This window comes from Homalodisca vitripennis, chromosome 3 (assembly GCF_021130785.1).
Source record: "Homalodisca vitripennis isolate AUS2020 chromosome 3, UT_GWSS_2.1, whole genome shotgun sequence".
Classification (NCBI taxonomy): domain Eukaryota; kingdom Metazoa; phylum Arthropoda; class Insecta; order Hemiptera; family Cicadellidae; genus Homalodisca; species Homalodisca vitripennis.
This window is the reverse complement of record NC_060209.1, coordinates 97660597-97680295: the sequence shown is the minus strand read 5'-3', so window position 1 is coordinate 97680295 and position 19699 is coordinate 97660597. Positions and strand designations below refer to the sequence as shown.

Genomic DNA, 19699 nt, shown 5'->3' with positions numbered 1-19699 from the left:
TTAATCCTCTGTTCTTAGACTATACTGGCTTTGTGTTTGATCACTGTGGCTATTATTCCTCTCAAGATTGGATCTCCCCGGGATTTGAACACGTGATCTCTCAGTTATAGAGCCGTGACTGTATCCACTAGTCTACATAGGAGGACAATAACAACCATAATAAACTAATTTGAAATGTTCACTGACGCCATCTATCGTAAAGGTTAGATAATACTGATTGGCATTACAATTTTCAATACACTATTGCCTTTCCAAACACTTGGAGGTTTCCGTTTCCATGAAACTGAGGAAGTTTTATATATATTTACAACTTTCCGAATTTCTTTTCACAGAAAATTTATTTTGATTATCATGAACATTTTATAAAATTATATAGAATTAGTTGTAAAAGTTAAAAAAAATAGTTATAAAATTGCCACTCCGCGCAATTTCCGGAAGAATTAACAGCACCATTTAGAATAAGGTCAGAAAACCCTTTTATTTGCTTGTTTAAAGTTTGATATTGACGATGAAAGGTTTGAATTATATGTACATGGCACTTGTAACACATAAAAATGGCAAATGTCCGACATCCTATTATCCATTCAAAATGTATTGTGTTATGGTGTTCTATTAACAAAACATTCAATTTGTGATGTTCTATTTTGTTCAATATTTGTAATTGGAATTATTGTGTCCACAAGCCAAATAATGGGGAGATGTGGGTAATTGTGAAACCCAACACAAATAACTTCCAGTATATGTAGCAAGTTCCTGGAGAGAACTTCAATATTTTCATCCAGCCAAAAATTAAGGTGTCATTATAAATCCTTTGTCGTACACTTACGCAGATCCTAAATATCAAAATAGGGCTCAGGTTCGACACAGTGCCCGAGAGGTACGCTATAACTCTATGTATGTCGGCCAGAGTGTGTTGATCCAGTTGCCATAAACCAGTTGGCCACCCACGCCGCGCTAAACAATGAGAGAGAAAGTGTACGTATGATATAGCATGTCCTGGCCGCCCGCGCCCGCCCAGGCGTGGATCCGAATGTAGGTAGATTTTTTTATACCATCAAAGAAACTGTGGGATGTAACATGTCAATAAGTTACACTATAGGCTGTTTTGAAAAGGTATTTATGAAAATGTGCGTGAAAATTAGACATGTAAATTAATAAAAGCGTTCGGAATTAGATTTTGTTAAGAGTTTCTGAATTGAAGAAGACAGTTTGGTAAATACAATAAACAGTAGCAAGAGCAGTTTTTTGACTCTGAACAAGGACAATGCAAGTCTAAAGAGGCGGTGACCTATGGTGATATAGAGAATGAGGTGGTTGAGTGCTCAGTAGAGAGGTTGAGGGCTTTCACGCTGTCAAAGTCTCATCAGAACTACAATGTTGAGGCCACATAAACCGTGTTTCGAAATGCACAATCAATAGACGGGGAGTTGTTTATAACTTGGCGGATATTTAGTTACATCACAACTGGAGTTCTCCAAGACAATGATATATATACTGTATATATATATATATATATATATATATATATATATATATATATATATTTATTATATATTTCAATGAAATATATATTATTTATTATATATTCCAATGAAATAAATAAATATAGAAATATAAATATATATATATATATATATATATATATATATATATACATTATATATTTCTTAGGGGAAACAAAATGTTTACTAGAGTTACAGAAGGTGTGTAAGTTGTGGCTTTGGTTATGTGGACACCTCTCACACGTTTGGAAGTTGAATTAATAAAACCAGTGTTGTACAACCCAGTAGGAACCGACTTATTTCAAAACAATTATTGCCATATTTTCATCCTTCCACGTCTCTTTAATATTTGGGAATCAAAAATATAGTTATATTTGGTAAATACAACGTTCGAATATTTTCTTTTGCTTATCTATTCCCAACTTGAATTATAAATTTATTTTACCGTACATCCAGAAGTAGTAGAGCAGGCTCGGCCGCGGAGGTTAATTGCGGCAGAACCACATCAGTTGGTGAGCGTCGAGAGATAAGCGGATCTGCAATTTCTGTTAGAAAAGGATCGTCAATTTGTGCAGTTGCGATTTAAACGAATAGAGCCGGTTCCTGTTCTCCTATATGCTCACTCTTGTAGGTTTCTTCTTGAAACTCCCGTCTTAAGACAACAGTCGATTGCTTCACCTTTCGGTAATATATTTATGTTCTAAATTTTATATTACGAGTATAAAGTAATTTCAAAATCTTAAATACGTGATGGAATACCTTTATATAAAGTTTTTTTAATTCGCTATTATTACATTTAAGGTTTTTTTGACGTATGTTGGCAATAGTGTATTTTCATAAAATATTAAATTCGGTTTAAATTTAGAATACATATAAGATACATGTTATTATCCTATATTCGCAATCTTAAATGCAGGTCGCTTGACGAATTTTAGCACTGTACAGTAAAATAAACAGAAATAATGGATTATCGAAGGACCCGGTTATTACGCATGAACAGAACGAATGAGCTATCGCAGAGACGGAGGAAGTTTAGGACTCAGTGTTTGATTTTAGGATAGACTTCATCCTAAATTCAAACTAGTTTTTTCGTGGATCAAGTGGAATCTATATACCAAGTTTTGTCACTAGGACATTTCTATCAAGAGTTATTTCACAAATGGCATACAAACGGGCTGTCTTTTGACATTTTGACCTCAAAATAAATAGCGATCTGTCTTTGGATTAAGTGGTAAATATATATGAAGTTTGAATTCTGTAGGACCTTTCTGTCAAAAGTTATCGCACAGATGTCAGATAGATGTCTTTTGACCTCAAAATAAATAGCGATCTTCCTTGGATTAAGTGGTAAATATATATGAAGTTTGAATTCTGTAGGACCTTTCTGTCAAAAGTTATCATCGCACAGATGTCAGACAGATGTCTTTTGACCACAAAATAAATAGCGATCTTCCTTGGATTAAGTGGTAAATATATATGAAGTTTGAATTCTGTAGGACCTTGCTGTCAAAAGTTATCGCACAGATGTCTTTTGACCTCAAAATAAATAGCGATCTTCCTTGGATTAAGTGGTAAATGTACATATACAAGTTTCAAGTCTGTAGGACCTTTCTATCAAGAGTTATCGCACAAAAAGGACCGACATACGGACAGACAAAGACACTTCAACAAGTCGGGTCCTTAATAACAGCAATGCATATACAGACTACCTATTTTGATATATCGCATTAAGTTTGCTTAACAAGTGTTGGCACAGGCGTGACTCAATCGTTGGTTTCTTAATCAACACCTTAACATGGATTTCGGGACAGTCCAATTAATATTCTCTAATCTACACCACGTGTTTGGACCGTTCGGTGTTGTGGATTGTTGTGATCAAATATACGTCTCGTTATCGTAATAATCTTGATTCTCAACTAAGATATGGTAGACTATCCAGGATTAATTAAGGTAATTCCCCATGGATTTACTTCCTTTTTGTTTGCTTTCATCGTTATTTCTTTACGCGGTGTAAGCGATTATGATATATTTGGAACTCATCTTCTGCTCTACAAAACTCTTCCTCATTGACATTTATGTCACTGACATAGTGACATTTCTATATTAATGTAACCTATAAATATCAAGCGTGTGAGTGTTTGACTCGAGGGCTGAATACCCAGTCATATTCTTAACTTCTCCAGTTTAATATTTATATAGAGAGTTTAACATTCTGTCACGAGAGATTACGCAGTTTAGTGTGATGTTGATGCTGTTATACGGTTTGAAAAACTGTCAAATAAAGATATTTGATTCCTGAGCACGTCCAAGATGCCCATTTTCATCCTCCTTGAGCCCCATCAGTGATAATAACGTGCAGGATCAACCGGGCAGCAGCAACAGCCGCCACATCTGCTGGCGGACTCTGTCACTAACAGGTTCTGTCTGCTGAGGATGTTTTAATTATGTAAATATCGACTGAGGGAGCCGCAGTACTAGTTCAGCTTCCGGTCCTCTGGTCACGTCACCGCAGACATGTGGAACAGGTTATTGACTTAGGTGCAATAAATTTGATAGAATGCACGTGCTGTCAAGGGTTTGATTATCGCATGAAAATAAATTTTAATGGGGCCATGGAAGTTTCTCAGACGTAAAAAGCTAGGTTATTTATCAAGAGTAATAAAAAAAGCCTTTACCTTACCCACTAAAAAGTTCTCCGAGTAAGCACATTTCGTCATTTCTCCACAAAAGGATTTGCTGGGGACATAAATTCGGCTGGCTGCTCCACAAATTGCAGAACTGGAACTCGGTCTGGTCAACATTTTAATTTTCAATATTTACATCAAATACACACCACTACTACAGCGATTTATCGCAACAACTCCCTCCTGGAGAGGCTCATTCCATGAAGGTCTTTTAATTGAACACTCATAATGTTGTGTTTTGCTCACAAACAAATCTCTTCAGATGGCTTTTCCAGTTGGAAGTTATTTATCATGAGGATATTAAGAGCGGACGAGATCTCTGATTATAAAATCACAACTGTGAGCTCCGCTAACTGACCGATCTATGGGGGAGGCCATCATACAGAAGGCATGTACAATCACTCTTCGTATATCTCTAAAATTAGTACTGTACACCTTAATTGGGCGTTCACTCAACGAGATGTAAAATAATAAGATTAGGCTTCACTGGAAGGCCGTTGCCCTATACTATAATTCAATGTAGTCAAAAGTACATGCAGTTTCTGGCAAATAACTAGCTTTCACTTCCTTTAACTCATTTCTGCCTACTATTTTCAATTAAAAACAGTAATATTGCCTAGTTATTTGCCTTTATATATACACACCGGGACTCGGACCCGGAACTCTCATTTGCTGAGTGAATGCGCTACCACTGTACATAATATACATACAGAGTATAAATTAAGTCCTGATACGCCTGGATCTATTCCAAACGGATTGAGATATCAATGTAAAACCTTCACTAAACTTATTAAATTACATTTTTGGATTTTTTGAGGGTAAAACAAATGTTACCGCCTTTCCAAAGGGCGGGTATATTTTCCGTTTCAAGGTCTATTCAATGGAAACGTAATGGAATGAACAATACATCTCTACAACGGTCCTAGCAAAAGTTATGGGCAAATAATTCCTTACAATGTAATGCATCTAGACACCGTACCAAAACTATGCTCACAGGAAACAACATCAGACGCTACGTAAAGAAATAAGCTGGGTGCCTCAAAGTCTTACTAAAAATATGATGCATAAATTGTGTTGATATGCGCAAGACATTGGCAATGTCCCTACAGGTTATTAATTTTTGCGTTACTTTCCCATAACTTTGCTAGAAACGGTGTATAGGTGTTTTATTAATGTCTATTAATTTTTAATTTATTAGTATTTCTATTAAATATACCTTTAATATAAAACTTTACAAGATAGGGGTTGCAATTAGACAATTTAAAGTTACTCCCTTCTACCCCCTTTGAAAGGGAGGTGAATTATTTGTTACCCTAAAAAAATCCAAAAAAGTAATTAAATAAGTCCAGTGAAGGTTGTACATTGATATCTCAATCTGTTTGGAATATACTTTGGCGTATCAAGACTTTACACCCTTAGATGTAAGGGCTTGTTTGACCATAACTTTTAATAGGACCGTTGTAGAAATGTTTAGTTCATGTCACTCTGTTTCTTTTCAATTTACCTTTCAAATGCCATGTCACAAGATAGGGGTTACAATTTGAAAATTTAAAGTGACATTCATTGGTAGTGCACTCACCCGCAAACGAGAGTTTCGGATTCGAGTCCCGGTGGGGCAAGTTTTTGTGATTCAGTGTTTATTAAAATTAAATCAGGCTATTGTTGTATTGTGTGATCAAAGTCGTTTGACATGTATTTTGTCTTCCAATCATATGTTAATTTGGTTATTTAAATACATATTTGACAGAAACAGCCAAAAACAAAATAATTGAATCGTAAAAAGTTAGGACTCTGTCGTGTAGTGGTAACGCACTCACTCGGCAAGTGAGAGATCCCGGTTGGAGTTTATTGAAATTAAATTAGGCTATTGCCATTAATAGAAATTTCATGAACGTTTCATAAATATTCATACCATTATCTTAAGCAATTTTGGTCTGCCTATAAGATGCCCGTAAATGCTATAAATATAACTTAATAAGTCTACAATTCCTCGTGAAATGCTCAAAAAACTTTAAGGAAATAGCTGTGCTAGAATTGGTCTAAGTAAAAAAATTAACATAATATTGCTCATCCTTTACAATTTGAAACAGATGTGAAATGGATTCTGCCCACATATGAAGGCTAATGGGTGATAATATCGACACGATATCCTAGTCTTGCTTATCTTAAAGCCACCATTTATTTTTGATGTTTTAAAAGAACAAAAAGCCACAGGTTTTTGGAGAGTTTGAAGGCCAGAACAATTCATATATTCTTGGAAGATACCGGCTAGTTCTGGAGCTTTTCAGTCAGCATCTCAACAGCCGCGCTAGTTCCCCATCAGCAAACTGATGTCTCAGTCAGGGAGGGTTGCTTACAATTTCTCACACGAGATATCAGTTATCAGATAGCTATTGCTAATAGCCAAGACTGGTAACGGCCTTAAGACAGATCAGAAGAACAAGGGCGTGGTGTATCCACGGTGTTACTGTGATTAAAAGAATGTTCTACTCTCTAAGATCAAAAAGTTTATAGTTGCCACTCAGCAAGAACTCACCATTTTCGCCATCTAATGCGTATCCCCACCTGGATATAATGGCCAATAAAGTCACCTATATAAACGTCAAGGTGATATAAAAGTTTAAGAACTGTGTCTCACCATAGGGTGTTGGACGTCTACATAGTTTCCATACATTATGGCCCCGTCGTCAGTGTCGTCTCTCGTGTAGGCAGTCGCGCAATAAACTATGTGGTCTGATTCACCTACATGTCCCGTCCGGGAATATTGCCTCTTGCACAGTTTGATAGGTCTTCATGGATTTCCTGTTTCTTGCAGTAGCGAGTACGCCGATTTTATTGCTGAAGACGTTTTTGCTGAGTAAGTCACATGATTATACAAATGCCCTAAACCTGCTCGGTCTTCTAACATTTACTATTCTGCAATAAATATATAACCTGTCTACAATCTGAGGTTCAATTCCCCAGGGAAAGGTTTACTGTACGATGTTGTTTTTGTTATTATAGAACCTGAGCGAATACAAACAGGTTATTATCGTTTTTCTTCTAAGTTTCGTTCCACACTACGTCAGAACGTTATGTACACAAATAAAACCTCTAAAAAATTACAATCCATATATTCGATATCGCTTTGGAGAGCCCATCTTCACTTGATAAATGTAAAACATAAACTGAATATAGCCATGCCTACCAAAGGTTAAGAACGGAAAGGAATATCTGTATCCGTAAATCACTGAGTTTAACGAGGGACGGAATTTTTAGTGTATAGAGTTAATTTTTTTGTCGGCTAAAGGGTAATATAAGCTCACAGTTTACTGCTGAAATGCGAGTATCTATTAAACTCTGAATTTGTTTTTATATTAAAACGAATTTCATTTAACTATTTTGTTATTGTTAATAATTTCATAGAGCCAGTATAACCTAATAATCAGGATCAATAAACTGTTAACATACATCCAGAATGGTTTATCTGTTTCGTAATTTAAAACGTGTTTCATTACAGTTTACCACCATATGCTAAATAATATTATAGTACGAAACTTAATGATCAATACTAGTAAACTTTCTGCATAAATAAAGAATGGTTCTTCTCCTTTCCAATTTAAAATTGTAAAACAGCAACTAGACTAATTAAACAGGAGTGTGTATAAGTCATTACTAACCCATAATTTTATTCATTTAACAATGCAACATTATGATTTAATTTTTTACTTTTTTATGCTAACAATGTCAGGTATAAAAGTGTATCCGAAGTAACCAGAAGAGTTTCATAGGAAAATGATATTTGTGCAAACATCAGAAAACCGTAGCAGTTCTCTAACAGGATGTTCGATGTAAAGAAAAAGAAAACACTAGATCCTACCAGAACCCGCACAGATATACCGCCGTTGATAAAAAATGAATAAAATTGCAAAAGACCTTCTCTCATCCGAGTTCATGTTTCTTTAATAGTTAGAACCAGACAGCTGTAAGCATCCAGTTGACATTCAGGAGAGTATCGCACACCCTAGAGGTGTCAGCGTTATGCTCTCTGAGAGCTGACGTGGGAACCGCGTCTGACCAATAACTCGCCCTGGGGTTGCGAGGACAAGCGCCTGGTATAACCGGCCTTACAGACTCACCAGGACCAATCAAACAGCTGGCTGCTGGCACGTGATTGGTTGGATCCGTTCCAGGTGTGATATACTGAAGCCAACATATCACACAATCCTTGCGGATATCGCTTAGCTCTCGGTTTGCTGACATTCAAGCACAAATGGAATATAAAGGTTAAATGAGTATTGCTAGAAAATGTGATTCTGTCTTATCTTGCACTTATCCAGAGTGAAAGAAAGTTGAAATCTAGCTCGCCATCTCACTTTAACATGCAAATTTTGTTATCAACACGTTCTAGCCTTTTTCAAATTTGACCACAAATGGCTATGTCCTATTGTATTATTAATTCCCTCTGTAACCACCATCAGCAGGCCACCCAGGCAGATGTATCTCTTTGGCCATCAGCAGTCGACCTACGCGACCAGTCTGCCGATTGTGCCAGCTTCATCCATCACTCATCATCAGAGAAGAAATGTTGCACAGACGAGCTCTCGTGTCACCAAACAACATCTAGAAGTCGATATCCGCACGGTCGTATTTGGAATTTGTGATTTCATTTCCCCAATCCTAATAAACAACTTCATAGTAGTGTATAACGTTTAATATCAAACCACATCCAGTAGATTGAATGAATTTTCCATGTAAAAAAATGCACTCCAGAGATTTTATTTTAATAATTATAGACTAAATTATGAATTTTTTGTAAATACAAATTCACCAATCGCTATTATTTTCTCTGCTTCTTTATCGCCCTCTCAAATCAAATTATAAGTTGAATAGTGGCTAATACTTAATTCTACTCACTCCCAGCTGAAATTAATTGTTCTCAAGTTATAAACGTTGTGTATTGTGGATGAATAGAGCAAAATACTATTATATACATACATAATATTCAAATTTTGCTGGCAGTTATATTTTGAATTTTTAAATTCTGTACAAACTAACACCAATAAATACAGATGAACGTGAAATTATCTACGCCTTAGTCTTATACTATCGAGCAGTGTGAAATGTTTACATATGACACAGGGTGCTAACAGGAAAAGGTCAAGTGCAGAATATTGATTTTGCTGTGATATATGGATGTCCTTTATGGCATAGTATGAAGGCTGAGCATAGAGATAATTATTCAGACCAATAATAGATAATTTATTGTTTTTGAATATATGTTGTGATCTGTGTTTCTATGAGGAATATTAATTAATTCTTTCATTCATTCGTCCACTTGGATTTTCGTTTGAGAACTCGTAGTTCACTAAACTCCTTGTCGATTCAAACACACACAAATTCTCTTTAAACGTTGTTCCTTTTGAGGAAACGTGAATTAAAAACTATTTACCGTGTCTAATCTATACATGGTACTTGTCTTAAAACAAATAAATAAAACAACTAACAAATAGAATAATAATAATAAAACAAGATTAGTAGTGCCTAAAACATGTCATACTACCTTACAGTACCTATATCCTCAATACTTTGCTACACCAGAGGAGCTGCATGGGAGAAGGTCTCAAAGCGAGATGTATAGTAGAACATTTCAGTATAGAGGTTTTTATCAGTTTGGAAGTGAGGATTTAGTATGACCTGATACATGAGTGGAGTTGTTTAGAAATTAAGAAGTTCTATACGAAAGAATACTATCTCATCTTCGTAGCAGACAAAGCAAAACTGTAAAGTCAGCAGCCACAATGATGAATATGTAAATATTAATTTTAGTGCGTTTCAACAGTAAAGTGACAATGTATATTCTTTCTAAGGTCAACAACAAAGGGAGTTACAAGCGCTGATAACATGTGACTGACTTACTTGCTACAAACATATCAAATGTGTTCATTTTGAAACAGACACGTTGAACTAGTTTTGAAGGCAAGAAAATAATTTTTACAAAAAAGGAAATGTCATTGAATAGTTTAAAATTAGGTACACAACATAACTTTAATTTAGTCTGTTAATACGGTAGTATAGAGTCTTATCTACAATGTTTGAAATTTGTTAATAAATTAAGGAATATTACATGTAAATCTTCAAGAAAGAACACAATGTAAAACAGATGATTGTAGGAGGTAAGTGGGCGTGGTTTTTATATATTAAGTTTTTTCTTAACACAGATAGACAAGCGGACAGATGTTAACTAATCTTGCGTATTAATATAGACGTAGCTTACTAAGCACCATGTCTGTACAAAAGTTACTTGAACTGCATTAATTTATCATTTAGTATTTATAATTTGTAATCCTCCAAACATAACCTTAGTCGAGAAACCGAAGAGACCGATTTGGAGGAGGACCATGAAAGGTAAGTAAGAGGCTCCAGCATTACGGGCTGACTCACCTTACCGGTAAGAGCCACCTGTTTCCTAACTCTGAAGCCACGGAGTATTAAATCTAATGGCTCTCGTCAGACCACCTTCGGAAGCAATCACGTGACTTGCAACTACCGGCCCAACTAACTTACTTTATTGCGAGGAAACCTTTCAGAGAAGATCAAGGACATCGACAATGGATATTGAAGGCAGAAAAAACCTTGGAGATTGTTATAATAGTTAAAAATCAAGCACAATCTGATATTATAAACAATTATTATTCACGAATTATCTTAATAGAGAAGCTATAGCCATCTTGTTTTCAAATTAATATGAAAACTCATATCAATTACATCTTTTGAAACAAATTGGGATTTCCATCATAACGTTCAGCGAAATTTAATAGGAATTGACCAACGGTTGCATCCTGTTTTAGACAGATTATCGGAGTTATTTTAAGTAAAGATTTTTCAATAAACGTTTCATAGAACAGCGCATCATAAAATTATTGAGATCTCAATAGATAATTGGATAGTACAAATGAAAAAACATACAGAATAAGAAAAGCGTGACGTCCATTTCGTTTCCCATCGAATTTCGTAAAAGAAATAATAAGTAAGTTTTATTTTCAAGGTAGCGCAATTAATTTTGAATGGGGTTTTATTTTAAATTCAAAACTATTTAATACATTTCCTGAAAGAGCAGGGTAATCTTTTACTAATCGACAAAGAATTACGGTGATTTAAAGTAGGATTTTAGGCAGTTTTGGTATAAGGCCAAAATAAAAACTGCTGAAGATAAAAATGAGAAATGTTTACAGTACTTACATGGGTTATAACTGTAGAACGTGTATTATTTTAGTTTTTTCTATTACCCTAAGACATTAAATTTAGTTCAATAAAATGGGATGTCTTAATACATTTTTTTTGAGGAAATAAAAAACATAGCATAACCTCCAGTCATCTTTAATGTATATAATGCACTATTAACTACACGTTTCATGTTTCGTGCTTTATTCCCCAAACATTTTCTTCAAATTCCTATCACTCTTTAAGGAATTATAAAAATAATTCTTTTTATTTCCTGCATGATTGCACTACCTGAATATTTATTCCCAAGATTTACTTTAGAATATAGTTATTTTTCTTTCAGTTTTGCTATTCAGTTTAATTTTTAAACATTTTTATGAGGTGAAAGTTGTAACATTTTATTTTATTTTATTTATACTTTTGACACTAAAATGTTACAACATTTCACATGAAAACAAATTATTAAATTACATAAAATTTACTTTCAACATGATATAAGCTTATTTACTACATTATTAGTAATAATTAAAAATTGATTGTCTATGTTATTTTCTTACATTATTTAAGGAAGAGAAGCTAGTGAGTAAAACTCTTGTGGTAAACATTACCAAATAAGATAACAGATGAAGTGTATGTTTTAAGTAGATTTTCATGATTGGCTTTTAAAAATCCTTCTTGTGGATATTTTCGAGTCATTTTATACGATACTTCTGCAGTTGTTATATTAAAACCACAAAATTTATCATATTTTTTTATTTAGAACCTAGTAAAACAAGCAGCAATATATAATAGAGGGATGTTGTGTTCTATTCAGTTTATGGCTACCGTAATTATAAGTAACAGTTTAAAGAGTCAGACAAATGGGAGAATTTTAATCAAGTTTTATTTCTGTCTCTATATCTGGAATCAAAGTTTTGACCTTTCCACCTAATGAATCCAGGGATATTGTTTATACTAAAAATAGCTAAAATCAGCTATCAAAGGTGGATAACATCTATTTAATAATTAAACAATAATTGTTTAATTTAATGTTTAACATTTAATAAATTTTTAATAATTAAACATCAAATTATATTAAATCGAAATGGAATTTCTATTCCGAGTTTCATATATTGGTAACCGAAGCCTTGGAAGGTAACACTATCAAGCTGGAAGTAGCCTATTCATTGTATGGTTGCCAGTACCCATTATTGTTAACCTGGGCGTGGTTCAATCTATAGTTTACCCTTGAATTAATTAATATAAACCAAATTTTGTTGCATGACTTGTTTTTAACTTAATTCATAGCGATTGGATAATTAGACACTTGAACATGATTATTTTTCAAGGTAATAATGCCCTTCAACTGATATATTTATAAATGGTTAGGTAGATTGCAACGAAGGTAATAACCTTAAAACGATGATAGCGGGGTATATTTAAATATCTACTTACTTAGTAAATAAAACAGTCAATGTGTTACATTCTAGATTATGTATTTATGATGCGGCATGTGACTATAACAAATAAATGCTCCATTTATGATGGTGTAAGTACCACTTGTGCTGCAGAATTTTTATAGATCAGTACTGTATAACATAAGTTGTAAAATTTCAATGTTTACATTAGCCTTAATATGATAAAATGATAATATGTTTTTGATTGTTTAATCATTTGTAATTTAATTGTAAATTTTAATTTTTGTGTTTGTTAGTGGTGATACACCAAGACAAACGATTAATACATTAACCTAATCACACAAAACACATTTAATATTATTTAAGAAAACAATTTCTTGAATTTAGTTCTGTAATAAATCTTTGATAAATCTTTACGATCGCAGTCAAATACGATTCCATGCTCATGGCACATCTCCACAGATATAATACGGAAAAAACCTCACTTGATTAGAGTGACGATTCCAGGCATAAATTTATTTACTTATCAATGGAGAACCATTTGCAATTAGTAACAACAGAATTAAAGACAACAAAGTGTCTATACAGCATATTAGTAAAAATAAGTTGAGCTAATATACCTCGAGTATTTTCCTTACAATTAATAAAGTTCAAGGGAAACATGCACAAAATCATAGATAATACTATTAAAAATGAACAATATATTTGTTAAAAATAAAGTATTATAATACAACAAAGACCTTAGATATGTAGTAAGTATTAAAAATACAAAATACAAAAATAAATAGCATTAAAACCAACAATAAATAAAAGATTAATATCTAAGTGGATTGCAACTTAAAGGTAAAAAGTTATCAACAAAAATATACACGTTTAATTTCCAATAAATTATAAATGCAATAAATATTGAAATATAAAAATAACGATGCTAACAATAATAGCAGAACAATAAAATACTAAATAGTCCATCCGGCTCATTCGGAATAACTAGATAGGTTTTGTGACAACACAAATACCAATAATTAATTTCTTTTGCAATATACATGTAATCAATATCCAGAAATAAGTTTAGGAAATTTTAACACATTACAAAATAACTATACTTATTTTGTCCATAAATAATATAGTTGTGCATTTTTTTAAGTTTGAATGGCCGCCATATTGAAAAAGGAATGGCGCTGGCGTCCAAGCTGGCCAACGATCTTAGCCGAGATATTTATCATATTCGTTAGAGTTTTCTTTTAAATATCACAAGCCACGTTATATAGTGTGGAAGTACTTTTTGTGATTCAATTTTTATTGAAATTAAATTAGGCTTTTGCCATTTAAACAAATTTAATGAAGGTATATATATTCTTATTCTCTTTTAGCAGCAAGGTGGCAAAGTCTATTTTTATTGAATATCTAGACGTGGTGCGTGAAGAAACCTACTTCGGCCAAACTTTCGTTATTATTATTATTATCTTTATTTTTCCAAATTATAAAGTGTTGCGGGAAAATTTTAAGATCTTTCTTTTTTATAAACCTTTCTTGGACGACCCTTCTTTAACGATTTAGCAACACATATGTAAGCTCATTTAACAACACATTCAGTGATTCACATTTATTCGAAAGTTAAGAACTAGCTTTTTTCTTTATTATTGTTAATATAAATGCAGGTATACTAGAAATAAACTATAAATGACTAACAAATCAAGCAGTAAACAATATGTTAGTGGTATAAAAAGATGTGCAATAACAAGAATTAAAGTATAATAAAATAACACTAATACTATAAAAAAGAAACAACCATCAATCAATATAGGAACTATGATCGTGAATGAGACTGTGGCTATGCAAGCTAGTTCATGAATATAGTGTGCGTGTTTGTACGGTTAAATATGTGTGTATATTAGGTTCCTCTTCGTTGCTGTAGCCTCACTAACCATTGCACTTGCATTGTAAATGGGGTTTCCCGTTAGAATGAATGAATAAATAAATTTATATTGGGAGATAAACAAAGCTAATCACTAGTTTCATTAGGCACTAAAACTCTACCCTTATGGTAAGTTGGGCACCGCCTGATTGGCGGGATAACTCAATGCGTACATGATGTAACTCTTGTTTATGGGAAGGAATTCATAGCCAGATATTGTGGAACTTTTTATGGAGAGGCCAATCCACTTTTAATCCTTACTCTCTCCGTCCTCACAGTCCACTGGCCTGTGCGAGTATCTTATCAAACAGTATAAGGGATGAATCGATTCAGTATTAAATGGATGGACCACATAAGGATGGTCATAAGGTGGTACTGATTAAAAGCGCAACGGTCAAAGACAGGATTCGAACCTGCGCTATATCTAACTCACACCCTAAGTCCGACGACTTAGACCGCTCCGCCATCGGCACTTGTATAACTATACTTCTACAGATGCGTTTGAATGTATACACATAATTGGTGGCATTATAATTATTTTTTGGAAGATGCATTCTAATTCGTGGAACCCATCATAACTCGTTGCTCAATGTTCAAAACCTCTGCATCTCTAAGACTCTTAGTCTACTTACGTGGTTCTTATGAGAATTCAAATATACAAGAACTCTGTAATCTTTGGATCTTAAGAGGCTGCGGTACTGACGCCAGTGGCAGTAGTCCCGCAAGAATAACGTTAAACTTTAAACACTGTTACAATATTATTGGCTAAGCTTTAGCAAACCCTTTACTAAAAGGACTGAACATGTTCGTTCTTGTCTATTTGTCAGTCTAACCACACAATATCTCAAGAACGAACTAACGTCTTGAAAATTTTCATGAAGTTTAATTTATAAATAAGCAACATCAAGTTCGATGATTACGCATGCCATTCCATGGAATTGGGCTGAGCATTATCGAATATATTATATCGAATATAACAATATATCCATATTGTTGGTAAATATGATGTCAACGAGAAAATCGTAGAACAAACAAATTTCTTAATAAACGGATTGCAGGCATTTGACATTGTAACAGGACATAGTAAAATAGTAATAAATGTAGCCTATCCATTTACAAGATAACTCGAAAATGATTTCATTGTAGGCTTTTTCTATTTAACTTCGTTTTTGCATATACAAGAATAAGTTTGATGAGTACAAGCTAGCATAATTTCTCTACTGTTTACCCGGGAGCTGAAAATTTCCTTTCTGTATGTTTACTTCTCTGTCTGTAGGATATCTTGAGATTGAAATGAGATATATTAGAGTTGAAATTTTGTATGCAGCTTTCGCGCAGCTTGTTACCGACTTGAGGTCTGGCGTACTCATATCTTACTTTTAACTTCAGAATGTAGTGTATTTCATTTTAAAGATTCAATTAATACGTATGTAATCGCTTGTTGTTTTTATTACTTGTATTATTTACTAAGAAAAAGCCTTAATATAGTTTTTGTAATTTATCTTTGCATATTAAATAAGTACCATATTCGTTTTACAAAACATATAACTGAAACTTAGTGTATGTGTATTAATAATATAAATTACACATCTTCCATATTTATACGACCGAAAATAAAGCGTAAAAGTGTTTAACACTGCTCATATAGGATGAAGGTCCTGTCACTGTAACATGTAGGTGGTCTAATAGATCCTAGCAACTTGTTATACCCTGACGTTAAAGTCTCCGAATTCAGATACTTCAACTATCAACTATAGTGTCCTATATAACATTTTAAGCGTTAACAAAATATTTTTAGGTTCGATTATTGACGTATTAAATGACACATGTTAGGAGTATGCTAACAGGATATTCAACAAGAATTAGCTAACGTTTAAAGCCTATAGCTGACACCCATATGCTATAGAATACATTCTATTCCTATGAAAAAAAAACTAAATTGTGTCAGCCTACTAAGTATAATCTTCAATAATTCAGTAATAATCTCAGCAAAATTCCATAATTGGCCATCCACCATCATAGAACTCATTCTTGTCTATGTATAAATGTGTTATACAAAACTTGAAGTCTGCAGATGATCTTTATCGAGACTTCATTCAACATCATATATTCACATTTTTATTCATTGAGTTAGTTTACATAGCAATGTTTAAATAATAAAAGTTCCAGTGAGGTAGCGACGGAAGAGTGAAATAAAATCAGATCTTTCAACAACTTTTAACAATGACTTTCACTCTATTATTTTTAATTGTTATTGTATAAATAATCTACATGTGCTAGTATGTCACAGTTAAATCTCATTTGGTTGCACTCAGCTTTAATACGTGAATTTATTCAGCTATTTTCGTTGCTATCAAGGTTACTCAGAAACCAATGTAAAATATGTGTTAACGCTCAGCCAAATCCCATTCGGGTGACGTACACCATCATTGAACTCAATGTTGTCTAAAATAAAATTAATTTTCATTCATAATTTCAAGTCTAATGGTTTTTAAGATTCGTGTGGACAGACAGGAATAAATTGTTCCTATTCCACGAGTGACAGGCTTCGCTAACGCTCAGCCAATTGGGCTATTAGCTAAGGAAAGGCAGAAGTTTGTAAATGAAGTGCCAAAGATGTTCACCCCCACACCGTCGAGCGCTGACTGCAAGGCACGTACCAGAGATCTGCCCCTCTCGCGGACCGGTCCCGGCCGCTGCGCCGCTCCACTCTATCGGCCACAGTCTTCGTCCTTCTCTCGCGCCTCTCGCTACACGCCCGGGCCTCGCTCTCGCGCTTGCTCTCGTCTAACCCTCAGCTCTCAAACCCCACAATGACAGAGACCACTACGTAGTGCGCGCGAAAACCATGTCACCTGTAAATATTCTATATAACATTTTGTGATGTGTTCAACTTCATAAAATTTGTGATATCAACTATTATTGTAAGTAATTTTTCTCATTAAAACTAACTCCACCCATTGAGATAACCCTCGCATGACAATGTTCTTAGTGACAACACAAGCTGAATGAATGTGGTGGAAGCTTATAACAGCTTTATTCTTGACAAGTGGTTGTTACATAAACTTATACAAACAATACTAAATAATCCTTCTTGCCGTGAATAAGAAATGACAAACTCTTGCCAGATAGGAAACAAAGATATTCTTTATTACAACAAATGTATGTCCGACATCATAAGACTGTTAGGCCTATTTTATATTTAAACCAACAGTTAATTTCAGCAAGTTATAATATTATATATAATGGCGCATCACTATAAATTTATTACTCACCCAAAATGTAGATAAAGTTAATAACATTTCTTTTCAATCTTTTAAAATAAACTCTCTAACAATTTATAAAACAGAATAACGGATAAAACAAAGTAATAATTAGATAACAGTTTTTTTTTAAATTATCTGTTCAAGCAAAAAATAAATTGTAAAAACGAACACTTAAACACGTGTATAATAGTAACTGTTAAAAACCAGAATGTGTAATGTCATTATTTTACTAAAACACGACTAATTTATATGAACTTAAACAGTCTTTGTTTTTGTTTTTAAATCATTTTCCGAAAATGTTTTAGGAATCTAATTTAGCATGAATAGTTGGTAAATGATTTTTATCTCTAAAATGAATTTATTTTTAATTCTAATACTATACACCACGACTAGTGGATGAAAAATTTGTAAAGACATTACTAGTAATTTAATACCTTGGTTTGTAAGTCATTTAATGTTGACACTGACTAAAATCTCATAGAGAGGTAGCTCAAAAAGCCGATAAAATAAATATCATCACTTAGTACGCTATTGTATGGTATTTAGTTTTTTTTAATAAAAATATATGATTCTAATAGTTGTCTTTTAACCTGATTTTTAACTTTTTATTAATGGCTAGTATAACTTTTTTAACAGGTGCGTTTTAGAAGTGCAAAAACTTCGTTTATTCTTGTCGCGTGTTGCCGTCTATTAGTCTCTACAGCGAGAATTATGAACAATAGTAATTGTCAGTTCAATTGCATTGTTCTGCTAACAGGTCTGTGCCATTAAAATAACCAAATAGGTCTACATGATATACATGTGCAAAAAGGAATATCAAATGTTTTTTACGTCAATCGAAGCGTAACCAAGGTATTTTTCATAATAGACTGACCAGGTTGGATATGACCAGAATCACCAATTCTTAAAATTCTGCAAGAAGTATACAACTCTCAAATATTTTGTTAATGCGTAGAAATATTAAATGTATTTAGCCAGTGTAATGATATTCACGTAAACCTGACTAAAAATATATAATGGTAGTTAAACATATTTATACGAAAATGTGGACAAAAAATTGTTTCTAATAAAAATGGTGTAATAGTATGGACCGAATACGGAATATGGTAACAGGTCCATCATGTTTTCAAGTTCTCAAAGTTTCATTCACTTGTGATTTATTCTTGTTTAAGTAACTAACATCTAAGTTTAATAATTACGTTTTTAGGAATGCATGTTAGTTTATTAGTACCTGTTCCATAAAGTCACAAGTTGGACAGTTCAGTAAACTTGCAATATTTAGGAAAATTCGATAAACTATCATGGAAATATCAGGACGTTTATCTCAAATTGATCAATTGATTTTATAAATAGTTTTGTAACATTGATAACAGAAGGTAGCTTCAAAACGTGCACTGGTTTATGGGTAGTAGGAAGACAATTATTTAGCAATTATGTCAGTTGTATATCTTATACCGATAATTATCTTATGTTAATAATATGAGTTTTAGCACGGCAGTTTTGGACTGTTACAATGAATGCCATACATTTTAATTGGTTTTTGTGAATACTTAAACATGTTTTAGTGGTGTACATGGCAAAACATATTTTTACAATATCTTTGATTCAACATGCTTGCTGGTGTCCGAACTTTTCATCGTTAAGAAAACGTATTAATTTCATTCAAATATCTGTCAGTGACAAAGAAAAAGAAATATGATAAAATTTTGTTTTTATTTCGTTTCCTCTTAAC

General features: G+C 33.3%; 1 protein-coding gene across 1 annotated transcript in view; it reads left to right on the top strand.

Annotated features, from left to right (window-relative positions):
- The first annotated feature begins 17413 nt into the window (after positions 1 to 17413).
- LOC124357220 (zinc finger protein 768-like) overlaps positions 17414 to 19699 on the top strand; it is a 158047-nt gene continuing 155761 nt past the window's right edge. The window contains exon 1 of the mRNA XM_046808769.1: positions 17414 to 17625. The gene's annotated coding sequence lies outside the window, so the exon portion shown is untranslated. The remainder of the gene's footprint in view (positions 17626 to 19699) is intronic.